The sequence below is a fragment of the Petromyzon marinus genome, chromosome 6, assembly GCF_048934315.1.
Source record: "Petromyzon marinus isolate PM22_M1 ecotype Great Lakes invasive population chromosome 6, UKy_Petmar_22M1.pri1.0, whole genome shotgun sequence".
In the NCBI taxonomy this organism is placed as follows: domain Eukaryota; kingdom Metazoa; phylum Chordata; class Hyperoartia; order Petromyzontiformes; family Petromyzontidae; genus Petromyzon; species Petromyzon marinus.
In genome coordinates this window covers 1580631-1593757 of record NC_133672.1, presented here as the reverse complement: position 1 = coordinate 1593757, position 13127 = coordinate 1580631, and the positions used below count along the sequence as shown (strand labels likewise).

The window sequence follows — 13127 nt, the reverse complement described above, 5'->3', positions numbered from 1 at the left end:
TTGCCTTGCTCTCTCATAGACGCTGGGTGTGTTTTGAGTGCATATAAAGTTTACGAGCACGGATGAACAGATGTATCCCACGGAAGACCCGGAATGCTGTATAGTCGATGATGTGGTGGCGAGATGATGGATTAAAATCAGTTCCGAAGGTCGTTTGATAACTTTATAACCAATGCATCGGATCGAATGATTAAGCATTGATGGTCCAGCATTGCATGAAATTCGTAGTTCACTTGCCGCTGTCAGCCACTGGAGGCGCTACACTCACCACATTGTCACAGCAAGGCGACTGATTCTTGAGTCGAGACCCAAAATCGTGACTCAACTTCAAATCGCAAGGCAAGCCGGCTAATAGTGACACGCCTTGTACATATACACACACACAGTCTACTGTATTTAAATGCAACATAACTTAGTACGCCGTTAATAAAAGTACAGTATATGTATTTACAGAAAACGGGGTTAATAGAAAAAATCGTCTTTCGGTGACTATCGGGACTCAACGAGGTTTTCGTGGATGAAGGCGACATCGTGAGAGTGATCACCGTGATCAGAGGCGGCGTGACACGGCAGTCAACAACAGCAGCGCCCACCTGAAACCCAAGAACCCCCCCCTATAACCCCCCCTCACCCCCCATCACACCCCTCACACACCCCCATCACCCCCCATCACACCCCCTCACCCCCCATCCCCCCCCCATCACCCCCATCACACCCCCCATCACACCCCCCATCACCCCCATCACACCCCCCATCACACCCATCACACCCCCCAATCACCCCCCTCACACCCATCACACCCCTCACACACCCCCTCACCCCCCATCACACCCCCTCACCCTCCATCCCCCCCCATCACCCCTATCACACCCCCCATCACACCCATCACACCCCCCTCACCCCCCCATCACCCCCCATCACCCCCCCCCAATCACCCCCTCACACCCATCACACCCCCATCACCCCCCTCACACCCCATCACACCCCCCATCACCCCCCTCACCCCCCTCACACCCCCCCATCACCCCCCTCACCCCCCTCACACCCCCCCATCACCCCCCTCACCCCCCTCACACCCCCCCATCACCCCGCCTCACACCCGCTCACCCCCCAGCAGCAGCCAACGCGAGGGGTGGGGGGGGGTCTCCTCCTCGCGTTTGATTGACATACGAGCTGGGCGTGCCGTCGCCAATCAAAACGAATGGGGATGGGCGTGGTCACAGGCACCTCCCCTCCAATAGCGTCGCGGGATCTGTTTGATTGAAAGGTCGCGACCGGCGAGTACCTCGCGGGTCCAGGGGCCGACGAGGAGGGTGGGGGGGGGCGTGTCCCCGGCGGCGCGGTGACGTCACGGCGGGTATTGGCGGGACGGAGAGCGCTCGCGGGCGGCAGTCGCGCGCGGCTCGCGACGGGGACAGCGGCGCGTGTGCGCGTGCGCCCTCACCCTCCACCCCGCCCCTCCCCCCTGCACGCGCGAGCCCCCCCCAACCCCCCCCCCACCCCCCGACGACCAAACCCTCTCCACATTACCCCCACCAAACCAAGAGGACCCATTCCCCCCTACCCCCCCCCCCCTCAGCGAAGATGTGAATCGAGCAGGGAGCCGTCAAACTTAATCGGCGCTCACTCAACTCGATTCGCTCGCGAGGACGAGGGAGAAGAGCTCCGGACTCGGTGGCGTCGCCTGCTCTGCAGTGCCACACCGGGCGGCGCGGCTCCTCAACGCCTACCGCGGATTTCCGTTAGGATGGCGACGGTTTGAAGCGGAGCGCCGCGGGCTGCGGGACATTTAAACTGGAGGTGGGAACGGTTGCAGTGGTACATTCCAAGGCGCGCGTAACATTGTCGTTATCATAATTCTCCACGTTGTTATTCTTACTGTGCCATAATCACGATTACATCCAATGCATTATTTGAATAAAATTATGTTTATTTTTGCGTCCGTTTCAAGATGATAGTTTTGTCGCTGTTATTGCTGCTTGAAATGCCATCCCCCCCCCCCCCACTGGTGAAATGGACTCGTCCACGACGACAAAAGCCCTGTGTCGTGAATCTGACGAGTTACGAGCAACGTAAAATATCTTTTGAATTGTTCATTTGAGGCATTATATTTACATGGAACGATATTGTGCGAGAAACGTGCCGAGAGATAGCGTGTTGATGCCCGTGTGTCGTCTCTGAATGGAATTTCCAGGCGGCTATGCGCGTGTGTGTTGCTGAGCATCTTGTCACTGAAGCCACATGTCACGAAATTCTATGACGGTTACTAATATGACATAGTAATGATAATGTTACAAATTACCTCGCTGGGAGATAGAGCCAACGGCAGGACCGTGGCTTGTTTCAACACAACAAAAATCCCCTCTTCGGAAACACTTTTTCAGTCGTGAACACCCAGTGGCAAGTTCTGCAGCATCAAAATAAAGATCGAATCGTGTGTGTTTGTGTGTATATATGTACGTGTGTTATTGGGCAGTAATTTACAACATAGTCACGATAGCATCAGCGAGTCTCAGGGCCCATTTTTCGGGGGATTCTACTTGGGATATTTGGCCAGTTTCCTTACTGCGAATTCTGCTGATAAACGCGTGGAGGAATACGAGGAGATAACAAGTAGACAAGTCCACCCACACCAGGTGGTCATCAACCTGCTTGCTGTACTGTCATTTAGTTTCAGCTCGTAGCCCTGCAGTTTCGGTGTAAAACGCACATGTAGCCAACTTGCCGTGACCCACCAATCCCACCACCAACGTACTTAGAAGCGAACTGGATTGTATTTTGAAGGGAAACCTGAGCTAAGCATTGGGTGGTACACATGGGTTTGTAGGCCACCGTCTGAGAGCCAGAAAGCTCTGCCAGCCCCGACTTAACCTCCCAAGACACCTTTTGGTTTGGCTCCCATTGACAATAAAAATAACCATAATAATACACTGCTCAACAATACTAAGGGTCTTCTGGGATACTGTACTTAAGTGTGTGTTTAATAAGGATATGTCTGTTAGAACAATATCTAAAACTGCATGTATGTTAACACTAACATACCAGTATGTATGTTGAATTTCTTTCGCACCGTGTGGAGCCAACTGCTAAGCCATGGTGCGTGGTAGTTTACTGTGTAGTACGTACGTAGTGGGATTTTTTTGGTCTGGCCTCAGGCTGACGAAGTAGGTTTTTTTTAAATCAAGGTATGGTTGTACAGTGACTTCTTGTTTGACTAAAGGGACATCAGTAATGGGGAGGTTGTAGTGGTCAGCAAGTGTTGACCTTACGGCTCATACCTCGAAGTCTTCCAGTAGTCTAAACAGTCCAGTGAAGGAAGTGTGGTGGGCTTTTACACGTGCTTTGTGTGATGGTTTACGATTGCTTTTCATGTTTAAACGTTTACAAAACATGCCAGCAACAAACTGAAATTAACTGTTTTTCTTCATACCGTGACTTAAGCCTCCCCATTAAATCACTTTACAACTCTTTCACAGTCAAACCATAGAAACTTTCACTATCACAACAGTGACGACCGTCACTGTTGGCATTTATTTGGGAAAAGTTAAAATTAAACCCCCCTCGCAATGCCTGCCTTCAAAAGAGGGGGCCCCGTGTGTGTACTGGGCCACGCTTTCCATGAGGTCAAGTCCAGCAGCTGTTGCACTTTAGAGACTTCGGGGCGGGGTGACCTTTAGCCGCGCTAACCGGCAGACTGGGGAGCCCGACGAGAAGGGGCGGTCGCCAACAGGGGCCCGTCAACACCATCTCCCTGCACACACGTGGCCTCCCTACGATTGCGCTAATTTATTTCCTCGCAATAATTTATGCCAGCGCAGCCCCTTTGGGCCGCCTCTCTGAAGAGGAGCCTCTCATTCTTCCTCTCGGGAAAACTTGACGTCGGACGAGCCAGGGCCCCACTTGTTTGCCGCTCTGCAAACGCAAATGTCAAGGCCCTCCGTGTTGAACTGTGCGTGCGACGCGAGGTTTGCCTGTTTCGAGAGGTGGGAGTGCTGCACGCAGCCAAGCAAGATGCAGCCCCCCTCTCCCACGCTCCCACAACTCCATTCATGAATTCACGACGAGGAGGTTCGCGTCCCGTGTCACGAGCGGCGACATGAGCGCTCGCTTGAATAGTGAAGACGTTGCACGTTTTACGCCGCACGCTGTAGCTGGTTCATAACTCCCGGTACCTCAAATCCTCTACACCAGTCCTCAACATTTTTTTTTATCCAGAGCAAGTGTCAGTGTTGTGCAAAATGGGTGATGTATGGGCAGATCACTCGGTAATGTGCTTAATTGTGTGGGATCTTGGAAGCTAAGTAGGGTTGTTTCAGGATAGTGGTGGGATGGGTGAACACCATGCATAGGCTGCTGTGCAGTGGGCAGCAGACGGCAGTGCAAAAAATATATGTCCTGTTCTTCTATGCTCCCACGTCCGTGTTCCCTGCTTTCAACTCGCAGGATGGTAGGGTATGATCAAATAACCCTTGTGACCCACGTGACAAGGGGAGGACCTCGACCGGCAGTTGATTCATAAAAGGGCTGCCATGTACATACTTGTTTGTTAAATGGAAAACATGAACGTATGAGTTACGGGTGGCTTCCAGATACTGGTATTAAAGATCTTTTTCAACATATTTTATGCATGCTTTACATTCGTTCATTTCCAGTTACCACTGTTTGTGTTTAAATCACTACTGTTTTTAATTACCGTTTTTGTATTACGCAGTTCCAATGAGCGTGGTTGGATACGTACTCTGTGAAATAATTTTCACATATATACATGATTACACGTTAACATTTTGTTCTTAGCACACAAGACGTCGGCTGACTGGGTTGGACCACAGGGTTGTAGTGCACCAACGTGTTGAGTGACCTCTATTTTGGGAATGTGGGGTAAGTTGCAAGGGTAAATTTGGCAATGACACCGGCGCGTAGAGACTTACACGTGCGAAGATCGTCGTGGTGCCTTTTTACAGGCATCACAGTTGGCTTAATGCACCCTCTGAGGACGGGTCCCTTTGGACTCAAGCAGCGAGCGCTGTGCTTGCCAGTGAGCCCTCCGCGATGGTGGAGGCTGCAACTCTGGCACAGACACCGAGATTGTTTGAAGCCATCCTACCAGCTCCATCGGTCTGCAAATTGCGACATGCGAGAGTGAATTTCTGGGCAGTTAATAAAAATGACATACGTGTCTAAAACTGAACTTTTTAAATGGCACGTTCCGTTTAGAAACAAAAGCAAAATAAAGGATCACATCAATATTTTCTGTATATTATAACAAATAGTGAACACTCATGAAAGCATTTGGCCTGGTATTCGTTGGCAATCGGAATCCAGCATCGAGTTCTCAAAACGTGTTGACTGTTCCTCGTGACGACGCTGCGTGCCACCCTGCCCCGTGACGTCACGAAGAGGTGAATATCTCTCCCCGTGACGATCGGGCAGCGTTGGCGGCACGCCCATTGTGAGCACATTGTGACAGAGCTTTACTTATTTATTTATTACGTTTTCACGCGACCACACGGCTCTAACTTGCTCAGCATACCAAAAATAGTTTTGAAGACAAAGCGATCACGCTTTCACGATAAAAAATATTGAACGGTTATGATTTTTTTAAATGATTTTGCCTATCCAGTTTTTCATGATTTCTAGTCTGCCTGGTTGATATGTAAATTTAGACTGAAAACTTTCGTGACTGCAGGAATGCATATTCTTGGTTATTTCGCTAAAGTCACGTAGATAGAAAAAACATCAAAACATTAAATTTTATGAAATAAATTAAAAATGTACAATACAATTAAAATAAAAAAGAATACATCGATTTTTTAAAATTCTATCTACGTGACTTTACCGAAAGAAACAAGAATATGATATGTAAATTGTATTCAATGTGTTGCATGCATCTGTTGAGGTAGTATGTCAACCCAACTAAGAGTGAGGTTAATTTAAAACGTAGGTTTTCTAGCAAGTGCAGTGATTCATATTTGTCTTTGGATTACGCCGCGTTGAGGTGTATTGTTCAGATATTTACTAACCTCAGGCATGCTATAGCCACGGAGACTATGTAATTATAAATACATGGTACTATAGTGATGTCAGGAAGAGGAATACTGTATCTTGTGAAAGGACGATATTTTAAGATTGCCAGCAATTATTATTGTTACTTGCAAACTGCTGACAGAGGGTCAAGACAAATTTTTGAACCAAATCCCTATCATTAACGCAAATCTCAACATGCTAAGCAATTGACAACTTAAAACATTCCGTTGTTAGCTAGACTTGGGGCTAATGCCCTGGATTGTGCTGACAGTCCTATACACTCTTGAGGGCTGAGTTTAATGTTTACTTTGTTTTAAGTGTATTGTTTAGATCACAGTTAAATGTAGGATTAAGGTGTACGTTGTTGTGATGGATATCATCAGGAATAATATCAGAAATTCAATTAGGGCTAGGGTTGGTACTTACTTTCAGGTTAGGGTGAGAGTAGTTGTTAGGGTGAGAGTAGTTGCTAGGGTGAGAGTAGTTGCTAGGGTGAGAGTAGTTGCTAGGTTGAGAGTAGTTGTTAGGGTGAGAGTAGTTGTTAGGGTGAGAGTAGTTGCTAGGGTGAGACTAGTTGTTAGGGTGAGAGTAGTTGTTAGGGTGAGAGTAGTTGCTAGGGTGAGAGTAGTTGTTAGGGTGAGAGTAGTTGCTAGGTTGAGAGTAGTTGTTAGGGTGAGAGTAGTTGTTAGGGTGAGAGTAGTTGCTAGGGTGAGACTAGTTGTTAGGGTGAGAGTAGTTGTTAGGGTGAGAGTAGTTGCTAGGGTGAGAGTAGTTGTTAGGGTGAGAGTAGTTGCTAGGGTGAGAGTAGTTGCTAGGGTGAGAGTAGTTGCTAGGGTGAGAGTAGTTGTTAGGGTGAGAGTAGTTGCTAGGGTGAGAGTAGTTGCTAGGGTGAGAGTAGTTGCTAGGGTGAGAGTAGTTGCTAGGGTGAGAGTAGTTGTTATGGTGAGAGTAGTTGCTAGGGTTAGAGTAGTTGCTAGGGTGAGAGTAGTTGTTATGGTGAGGGTAGTTGCTAGGGTTAGAGTAGTTGCTAGGGTTAGAGTAGTTGCTAGGGTGAGCTCTTGAATGAACTTTCTGGTTCGTGATACAGTGCGGATTGGGGCTAGGAGCTATTCACGTTACGTAACTTGATTTCGTTGTTTTCATGGCGCCAGCGCTCTTTTGTAACGTCACTGTAATTAACAGCGCTTCGCCGCCTTCGACGAGGTGGCGAGATGTTGACTCCCTCGCCTGGTCTACAGGAGGTCTTGGGTTCGATCCCGACCCTGACGATACCTGCTGTTGCTGCTGTGTATTTGGAGTTTGCGGTGTCTCTCTCCCCCGTGGTCGCGTTGATTTTTCTCCGGGTCCTCCGGGTTTTCCCCTCCACGTTTAGAATCATCATCATCATCACGCGTTTAGAGTACTGAGTACATTTCCACGCGATAATCCACCACGTGGTTGAGCTACCACTTGTGGCCAGGCCGCTTCTGAAAAGAACTACAACAGCAGCGCGATGCCGCTGTTCGCTGGTGGTGGTGATGGTGGTGGTGCCGTGCCGCAGTCGCCAAGTCTGCACCTGGTGGTGGCCAGCTCGAGAATTAAGGGGCCTGCTAATGTTGTCGTTCTATGGCGAGTTGTGAATCGCTGCGGGGGTGGTGGTGGTGATGGTGGTGTGGGGCAGTGCGGGTGTCGGATGGCCGATGGGGGGGGACACCGCGTGCCGCCGCTACCGTCGTCACCCGCCCCGTGAACAGCGCCTCCGCTGTCACGTGTTGTGAGAGCTGCCCGCAGCCGCTGGGTGAGAGGCGAGGTGTTCCAAGCAAGCATAATTTCACTTGTCACCATCTCACTCACCCTGCCACCCACCCCTCTCGTTTAAAAGGAACAAAACATTTAATGGGAGGGTAGCTTTTGAGTCCGAAAAATAGTCGCCAATGTGAACTAATTAGACAAGGCTGAACACTACCGGTACTGAGTGTTCATGAGATGTGCAGGCATTATGTAACTTTAACACGTAGGATTTCGCGACCAATATCACCCCAAAAAAACCCTGTATTATGTAACTTATGTTGGTTCGCGATGGTGTATCGTTTAGTAATGAACACAATAAATTGTTTTCGTGCGCTAACGTGAGCGTGGTTGCCTGCAGCAGGGGAATTAATGATAGGTAACAACTTCAGGATGCGAATGCCGAAACACAGTTGTCATTAGCAATCAAACAAAAATACGAACACGTCTTTAAACTAACAATTCAGGCAGTCGACCTTCTTCAGGATCAATTTAAAAAAAAGTGTCAAAAAACCCCCTCTCCAAATAGTTCCTCTGCTCAAAACGCTCGTGCGAGCGCAGTCTCTGAATGTCTCTACTCGGGGTGAATGAGAAGCCCGCCGTGTGACGAGGTCATCACACAGAGAGAGACGAGAAACGTGCCCGCCCGATCGGGGCAGCTCTTACAGTGCGGTGTTGCAGCAACTCCTGGGAAGCTGCTGCTTGTAATGTAACGCTGCTGCACGTGCACGCAGCGCCACCGTGTACAGTGTGTTGTGTGTGGTGTGTGTGTGCGCGCTGCTCTGTGTGCACGCGTGGTGGAGCGGTAACCCAGCGTGCCGAGTTCGATTCCCGCTCGCGGCGTTGTCGTGGGCCTCGCCCGGGTCGACTCGGCCTCAAATGAGCACCCGTTGCGGCGTGGTAAACATCGCCACTGGGGAGACAAAGGCGGCGGCGGGGTTGTGTTGCTGGCCACCCAACCCCCCTCGTGTGCCGTGCCGGCCTTCATAGATAGGTGCTACTCGCTAACAGCACTTGCCCGTATAGTCTGTTCTATCTTTAAGGGGGTCCTTTGTCTTTGCTGTGTGCGTGTGTGGAATCCCCTCTCTGGTTTGTTTTCTGTCCCGCTCCCCGCCGCCAGCTGATCACGGCCCTCAAACGTCAGCGATTTTTTTGTCTCTTCCCCTCGCCCCCTTCCCTAGTTGCCTGCACATCTCCCCCGAGCCAGAGCAGGCGAAGCGTTAACCAAATCGTGAACCAAATCCCAACTAATTTTACACCCTCACGCTTAACCACACCAGGCCTGACATTACAAGTTTAGGCTTAATTAATGTTGCCACGTGCGCTCATTCCATTGTTTAATTGCCCCTTAACAGGAGTCCGTCTTCTTAGGTGCATACCGTCATCATGCAACTGCTTTCCAAATATTTATACCCGAAAAACGTTACCCAAATATAAACAGTAGCGTTCGATTGCTGACCCGAAATATTACCGCGAAGACCTAACATCTAAAAAACAAACCTACTTTGGCCAACCGCACAACATCAACCCCGCACAGGGACCTTCAGCTTTTCGCAGTCAACCAGCAAAAGCCTCCTCCGCTGCCCACTTGCTCAGAGCCCTCTCATCCGCCCAGCACCCACACTCGCCCAACCCAGTAGCAGCAAATCCCCCTGCAGTGCACTGAGCAGCACGCTGCCACCACCGCCGCCTGCCTGCCCCCCTCCTCCTCCTCTCAGCCTTGGCAAATTCAAACCACCCTGCCTTTCAACAAAGGGAGCAAATGAACCGCCGACTGTACCCCCCCCCCCCCCTTCTTTCTCCTGGTACAGAGTGTACAGCACAGCGAGTCGTTATTAAGCCCTGAGACGCCGCCGTGGTGGCACAGCGAGCAGGTCGCCACATTAGTCACGGTCAAAGGAGCGCTCCGGCAACGTGGACAAAGCTTGCCGTCCGTGTGCATGTTTTGCACACACACACTTAGCACACTCGCGTGTGCAGCGAGTGTACAAAACCCCTCTTGGTTTTGTGTATGTGTGTGGCGTGTATTCTTGAAGCATCCTCCTCCCCCTTTTCGCTGGATGATGAGCAGACGAGAGAACCCAGCGTCCGGCGGCGAGAGAGACGGCCGCCGGGTTTGGCTTTCGCGTAAGCCGCGTTATTAACGTCTCGCACAAATCACTCAGGGGGTGGCCGCATTTCAAACGCGCGCCGGGCAAACCCAACAACGCAGCGCCTACGACTGCCAGTGGCCGCTGTAAACGCGAGCACCATTCGTCAATGCAAGGCGTAGTGGGCATTTTTTTGTAAGTTACCAAAACGCGTATTTACAACAGTTTTGCTTAATATACCGTCGCAATGTAATGCTAAGTCGAGTGGATGTGTGTATATGGGGGTGTGCGTTTGTGTGTAGTTTGGTTTAATTGAGTGTCCAAATAACTGAGCCAGGCTGTACCACAGTTCATCCAAAATAATGCAGCTGCTTGGCCCCTCGTTCGGGGTGCTTCACTAAAACGAGCGTCGTGGCTTCGTGCAGGAGCAGCAGTGCCGGCTAATACATTGCAGGTGTATGGACCGTGCAGCGAATTCTCGTGCTGGTTTTGGAACTGCTGATTGCTGAATCTTCACAAACAAAGAAAAAAACCCTGGACTGAGCAACTGAGCGAAGGGTTTTGTCCTGTTGGGAAGGGGATGATGGGCTGCTGCTGTTGGCATGGATTGCGAGGATCGGCGCAAATTGGGAATGACTAAAGTACACGGAGAGAATCAATCCCAGATGCACGAGTGCCACGCGACCTGTACTGGCAGCGCTCCCTGAACACTGCGGTTCCTTGTGTCCAACTTTTTTTTTGAGCGCAGCTGCGCACTTTTTTGAGAGAAAAAAAATTGTTTGTCGGACAGCAAAATTCATTGAGGGCATGGAGCTCCCAAATATTATTTGCTCGCAAGAAGGCGGCGGCGCTTCATCAACGCCCAGCGGTCCACCTCGAAAGTTGCCTGCAAGTAATTATCAAATTACGCCTTGAAAGACGGATGCTGTATTTTTTAACGGCACGCGGAAATAAATATGTCTTGCGGAAGTTTGTAGAGCTTTTTTTTTTTTTAACGCATGGCGAGCGCGGTACCTGAACCCTCCATTTGGCATCTCGACTGAGAACAATTATAACTCTCGAGCCACGACAAAAAAAAATATTATTAACCCCGACGACGTATAATGAATGTGGTGTTAAGGACCTCAAACGTTTGGCATCATCTATAACTCAGTTTATCATGACACGCGTTGTTTTGTACATACAGCGGTGTATCACTTTCCAGTGATAGTATGGGAATTGCTTTTGGGTTGGTGTTCCGCATGCGGTAGCGGGCGGAGGACCCGAGCGAGTGTTGAGTAAACCATGAAGTGGCCCGCGCTCCCAAGTGCCGCTTGCTCCCCCGAATCGAGTGTCTGACTGATTCTGAGGTCAGTGCTGGCGAGGAGTGAGGCTCGGTATGCATTTACAGTATTGCCATACTGCCGAAAGGCAATTTTTGGCTTAAAGGATAATGAATGGATTTTTAAATGCACGGTAATCGCATGAAACAAATTGAATTCGTGTGCCTTCTCCAGGCAGCGAGGGTCTTTGTGTGTGGCCAGACCCTTAGACATGTGCCTTGAACAAATAAATTAACCTTACATCTAAAAACCAGAGCTTATTCGTAGAGTTCAGCTCTTTCAGTTTCTGCTGCTTATTCCTAATAAACCCCAATGAAATATGCTGTATTTTAGGAGTGAGGTTTATTGGCCTATTATAGGGTCCAAATTGGATGGATTTTGCATTTTGTATTCATGTTCACCGATGTGATCTTTGTAGTTTGATTTTTTGCAACTACGTGAAAAACAAATATGGTTGATTTAAAAATATATATATAAATGAACCATTATTCTAAACTTGCCGGTTATATAGTCAGGATATTAAGGTTACAGATAATTCGGCACTTGCCGCATGTAACAATTGAAGCAATACTTATCATCACATTAGTACCAATTACCGGGTTGCACTAACATGAGAGAGCGGGCATCATATGGGAATGTGGTTGTCCGTGGCATCACCACCGCTGCCACCACCACCACCACTTGTTGTCTGCTCACCGCGCTGTAGTCCGCGAGAGATGGTGGGACGTGCCCCGGAGTGGTCTCGAGGACAACACGAGTGGCCTCGCCAGCCCCGCCGTTCGTGTTTTCGTTTTTTTGTTTGTTGTGGTTGCACCCGATTCAAGAGCCTAATGGCTCACAGGGCTATACCAAAATAAATAAACTGAAAACTGAAACAGTGAGTAATCCCGCATGTCAGCGATTACAAGCACTGCGATTAACACCGCAGTGCGCATGGACGTTTACAGAATATAGTTTCTCCTTGCTCCCGTCAATCTCTGGCCACGAATCTGATTGCGTTAAGGTTAGGCGGCAGTGTCAACCCGCTAAAGACGAATGCGTTTTTATTCCGTTGTAAAATGCATGCAGGAGCCGGAGGCCTTGAACCTTGTCCCGGATTCCGCTCACCGCGTGCGTGTGTGCGTGCGTACAGTGAGCAGCAAGGCGTGCAGACAGCCGGCGGTACTCGATGTACAGTAAGGCACGGCGAGCGTGCGCGCGCGCTCTCTCTCTCTAAACAAAAGCACAAGTCGCCGCCACCGGCGGGAGTCCCAGGGGACCCCTAAGAGGATAAGCGCCTTTAACAAATTCAAGAACGGGGAAAAGGCCCTTCTTGCCGTGCCGTGACGCTCGTTCGCCCGTGGCCGAATGGAGCGGATGAGCACGGAGCGGATGAGCACGGAGCCACATGCGGCGCCTCGCGGCGAAAACTGCACCCCGCGATGGGCGAACTGTACGATCCCGACGTGCAAAAAACTAAATATAATAAAAAGTGAAAAAAAAACTGACTGTAATGCTACACCGAGGCGTATTATCTCTCCGGCCACATTTGCCCGTGCGTGGTTGCGACTGTGGGCAGTGGTTGGTGCAGATGGGGGAGCTGTGTGCTGGTTCAGATTTCCCACTTCCTCCTAATCCCCCCACCCCACCACCACCAGTCACCGTTAAGAAATTGTCCACATTCTGTAGAACAGCAGACGTGCAGGCCAGGTGGACAGGTGTGTGTGCCAGGTGTACAGGTGAAGTTTTAAGGTCAGGTGCATGGGATGGGTATACATGCCAGATGTGAAACTCGGTAAGATTTGTATTACCTTCCCGTGATGTGGCTCACGTATCCTCGTACGTGCAAGAAAAGTTACAATATAATGTATGTTGAACTTCTTTCGCACCGTACGTAGCCAACCGTGCAAATCGGAGTTGTGGAGGAAGGACAACGGACTAAACA

At 49.8% G+C, this 13127-nt stretch overlaps 1 protein-coding gene across 1 annotated transcript in view; it reads left to right on the top strand.

Moving 5' to 3' along the window:
* Positions 1-1384: 1384 nt before the first annotated feature.
* The window catches only part of LOC116939747 (SERTA domain-containing protein 2-like), a 37966-nt gene continuing 26223 nt past the window's right edge, over positions 1385-13127 (top strand). Inside the window, exon 1 of the mRNA XM_032948510.2 lies at positions 1385-1800. The gene's annotated coding sequence lies outside the window, so the exon portion shown is untranslated. The remainder of the gene's footprint in view (positions 1801-13127) is intronic.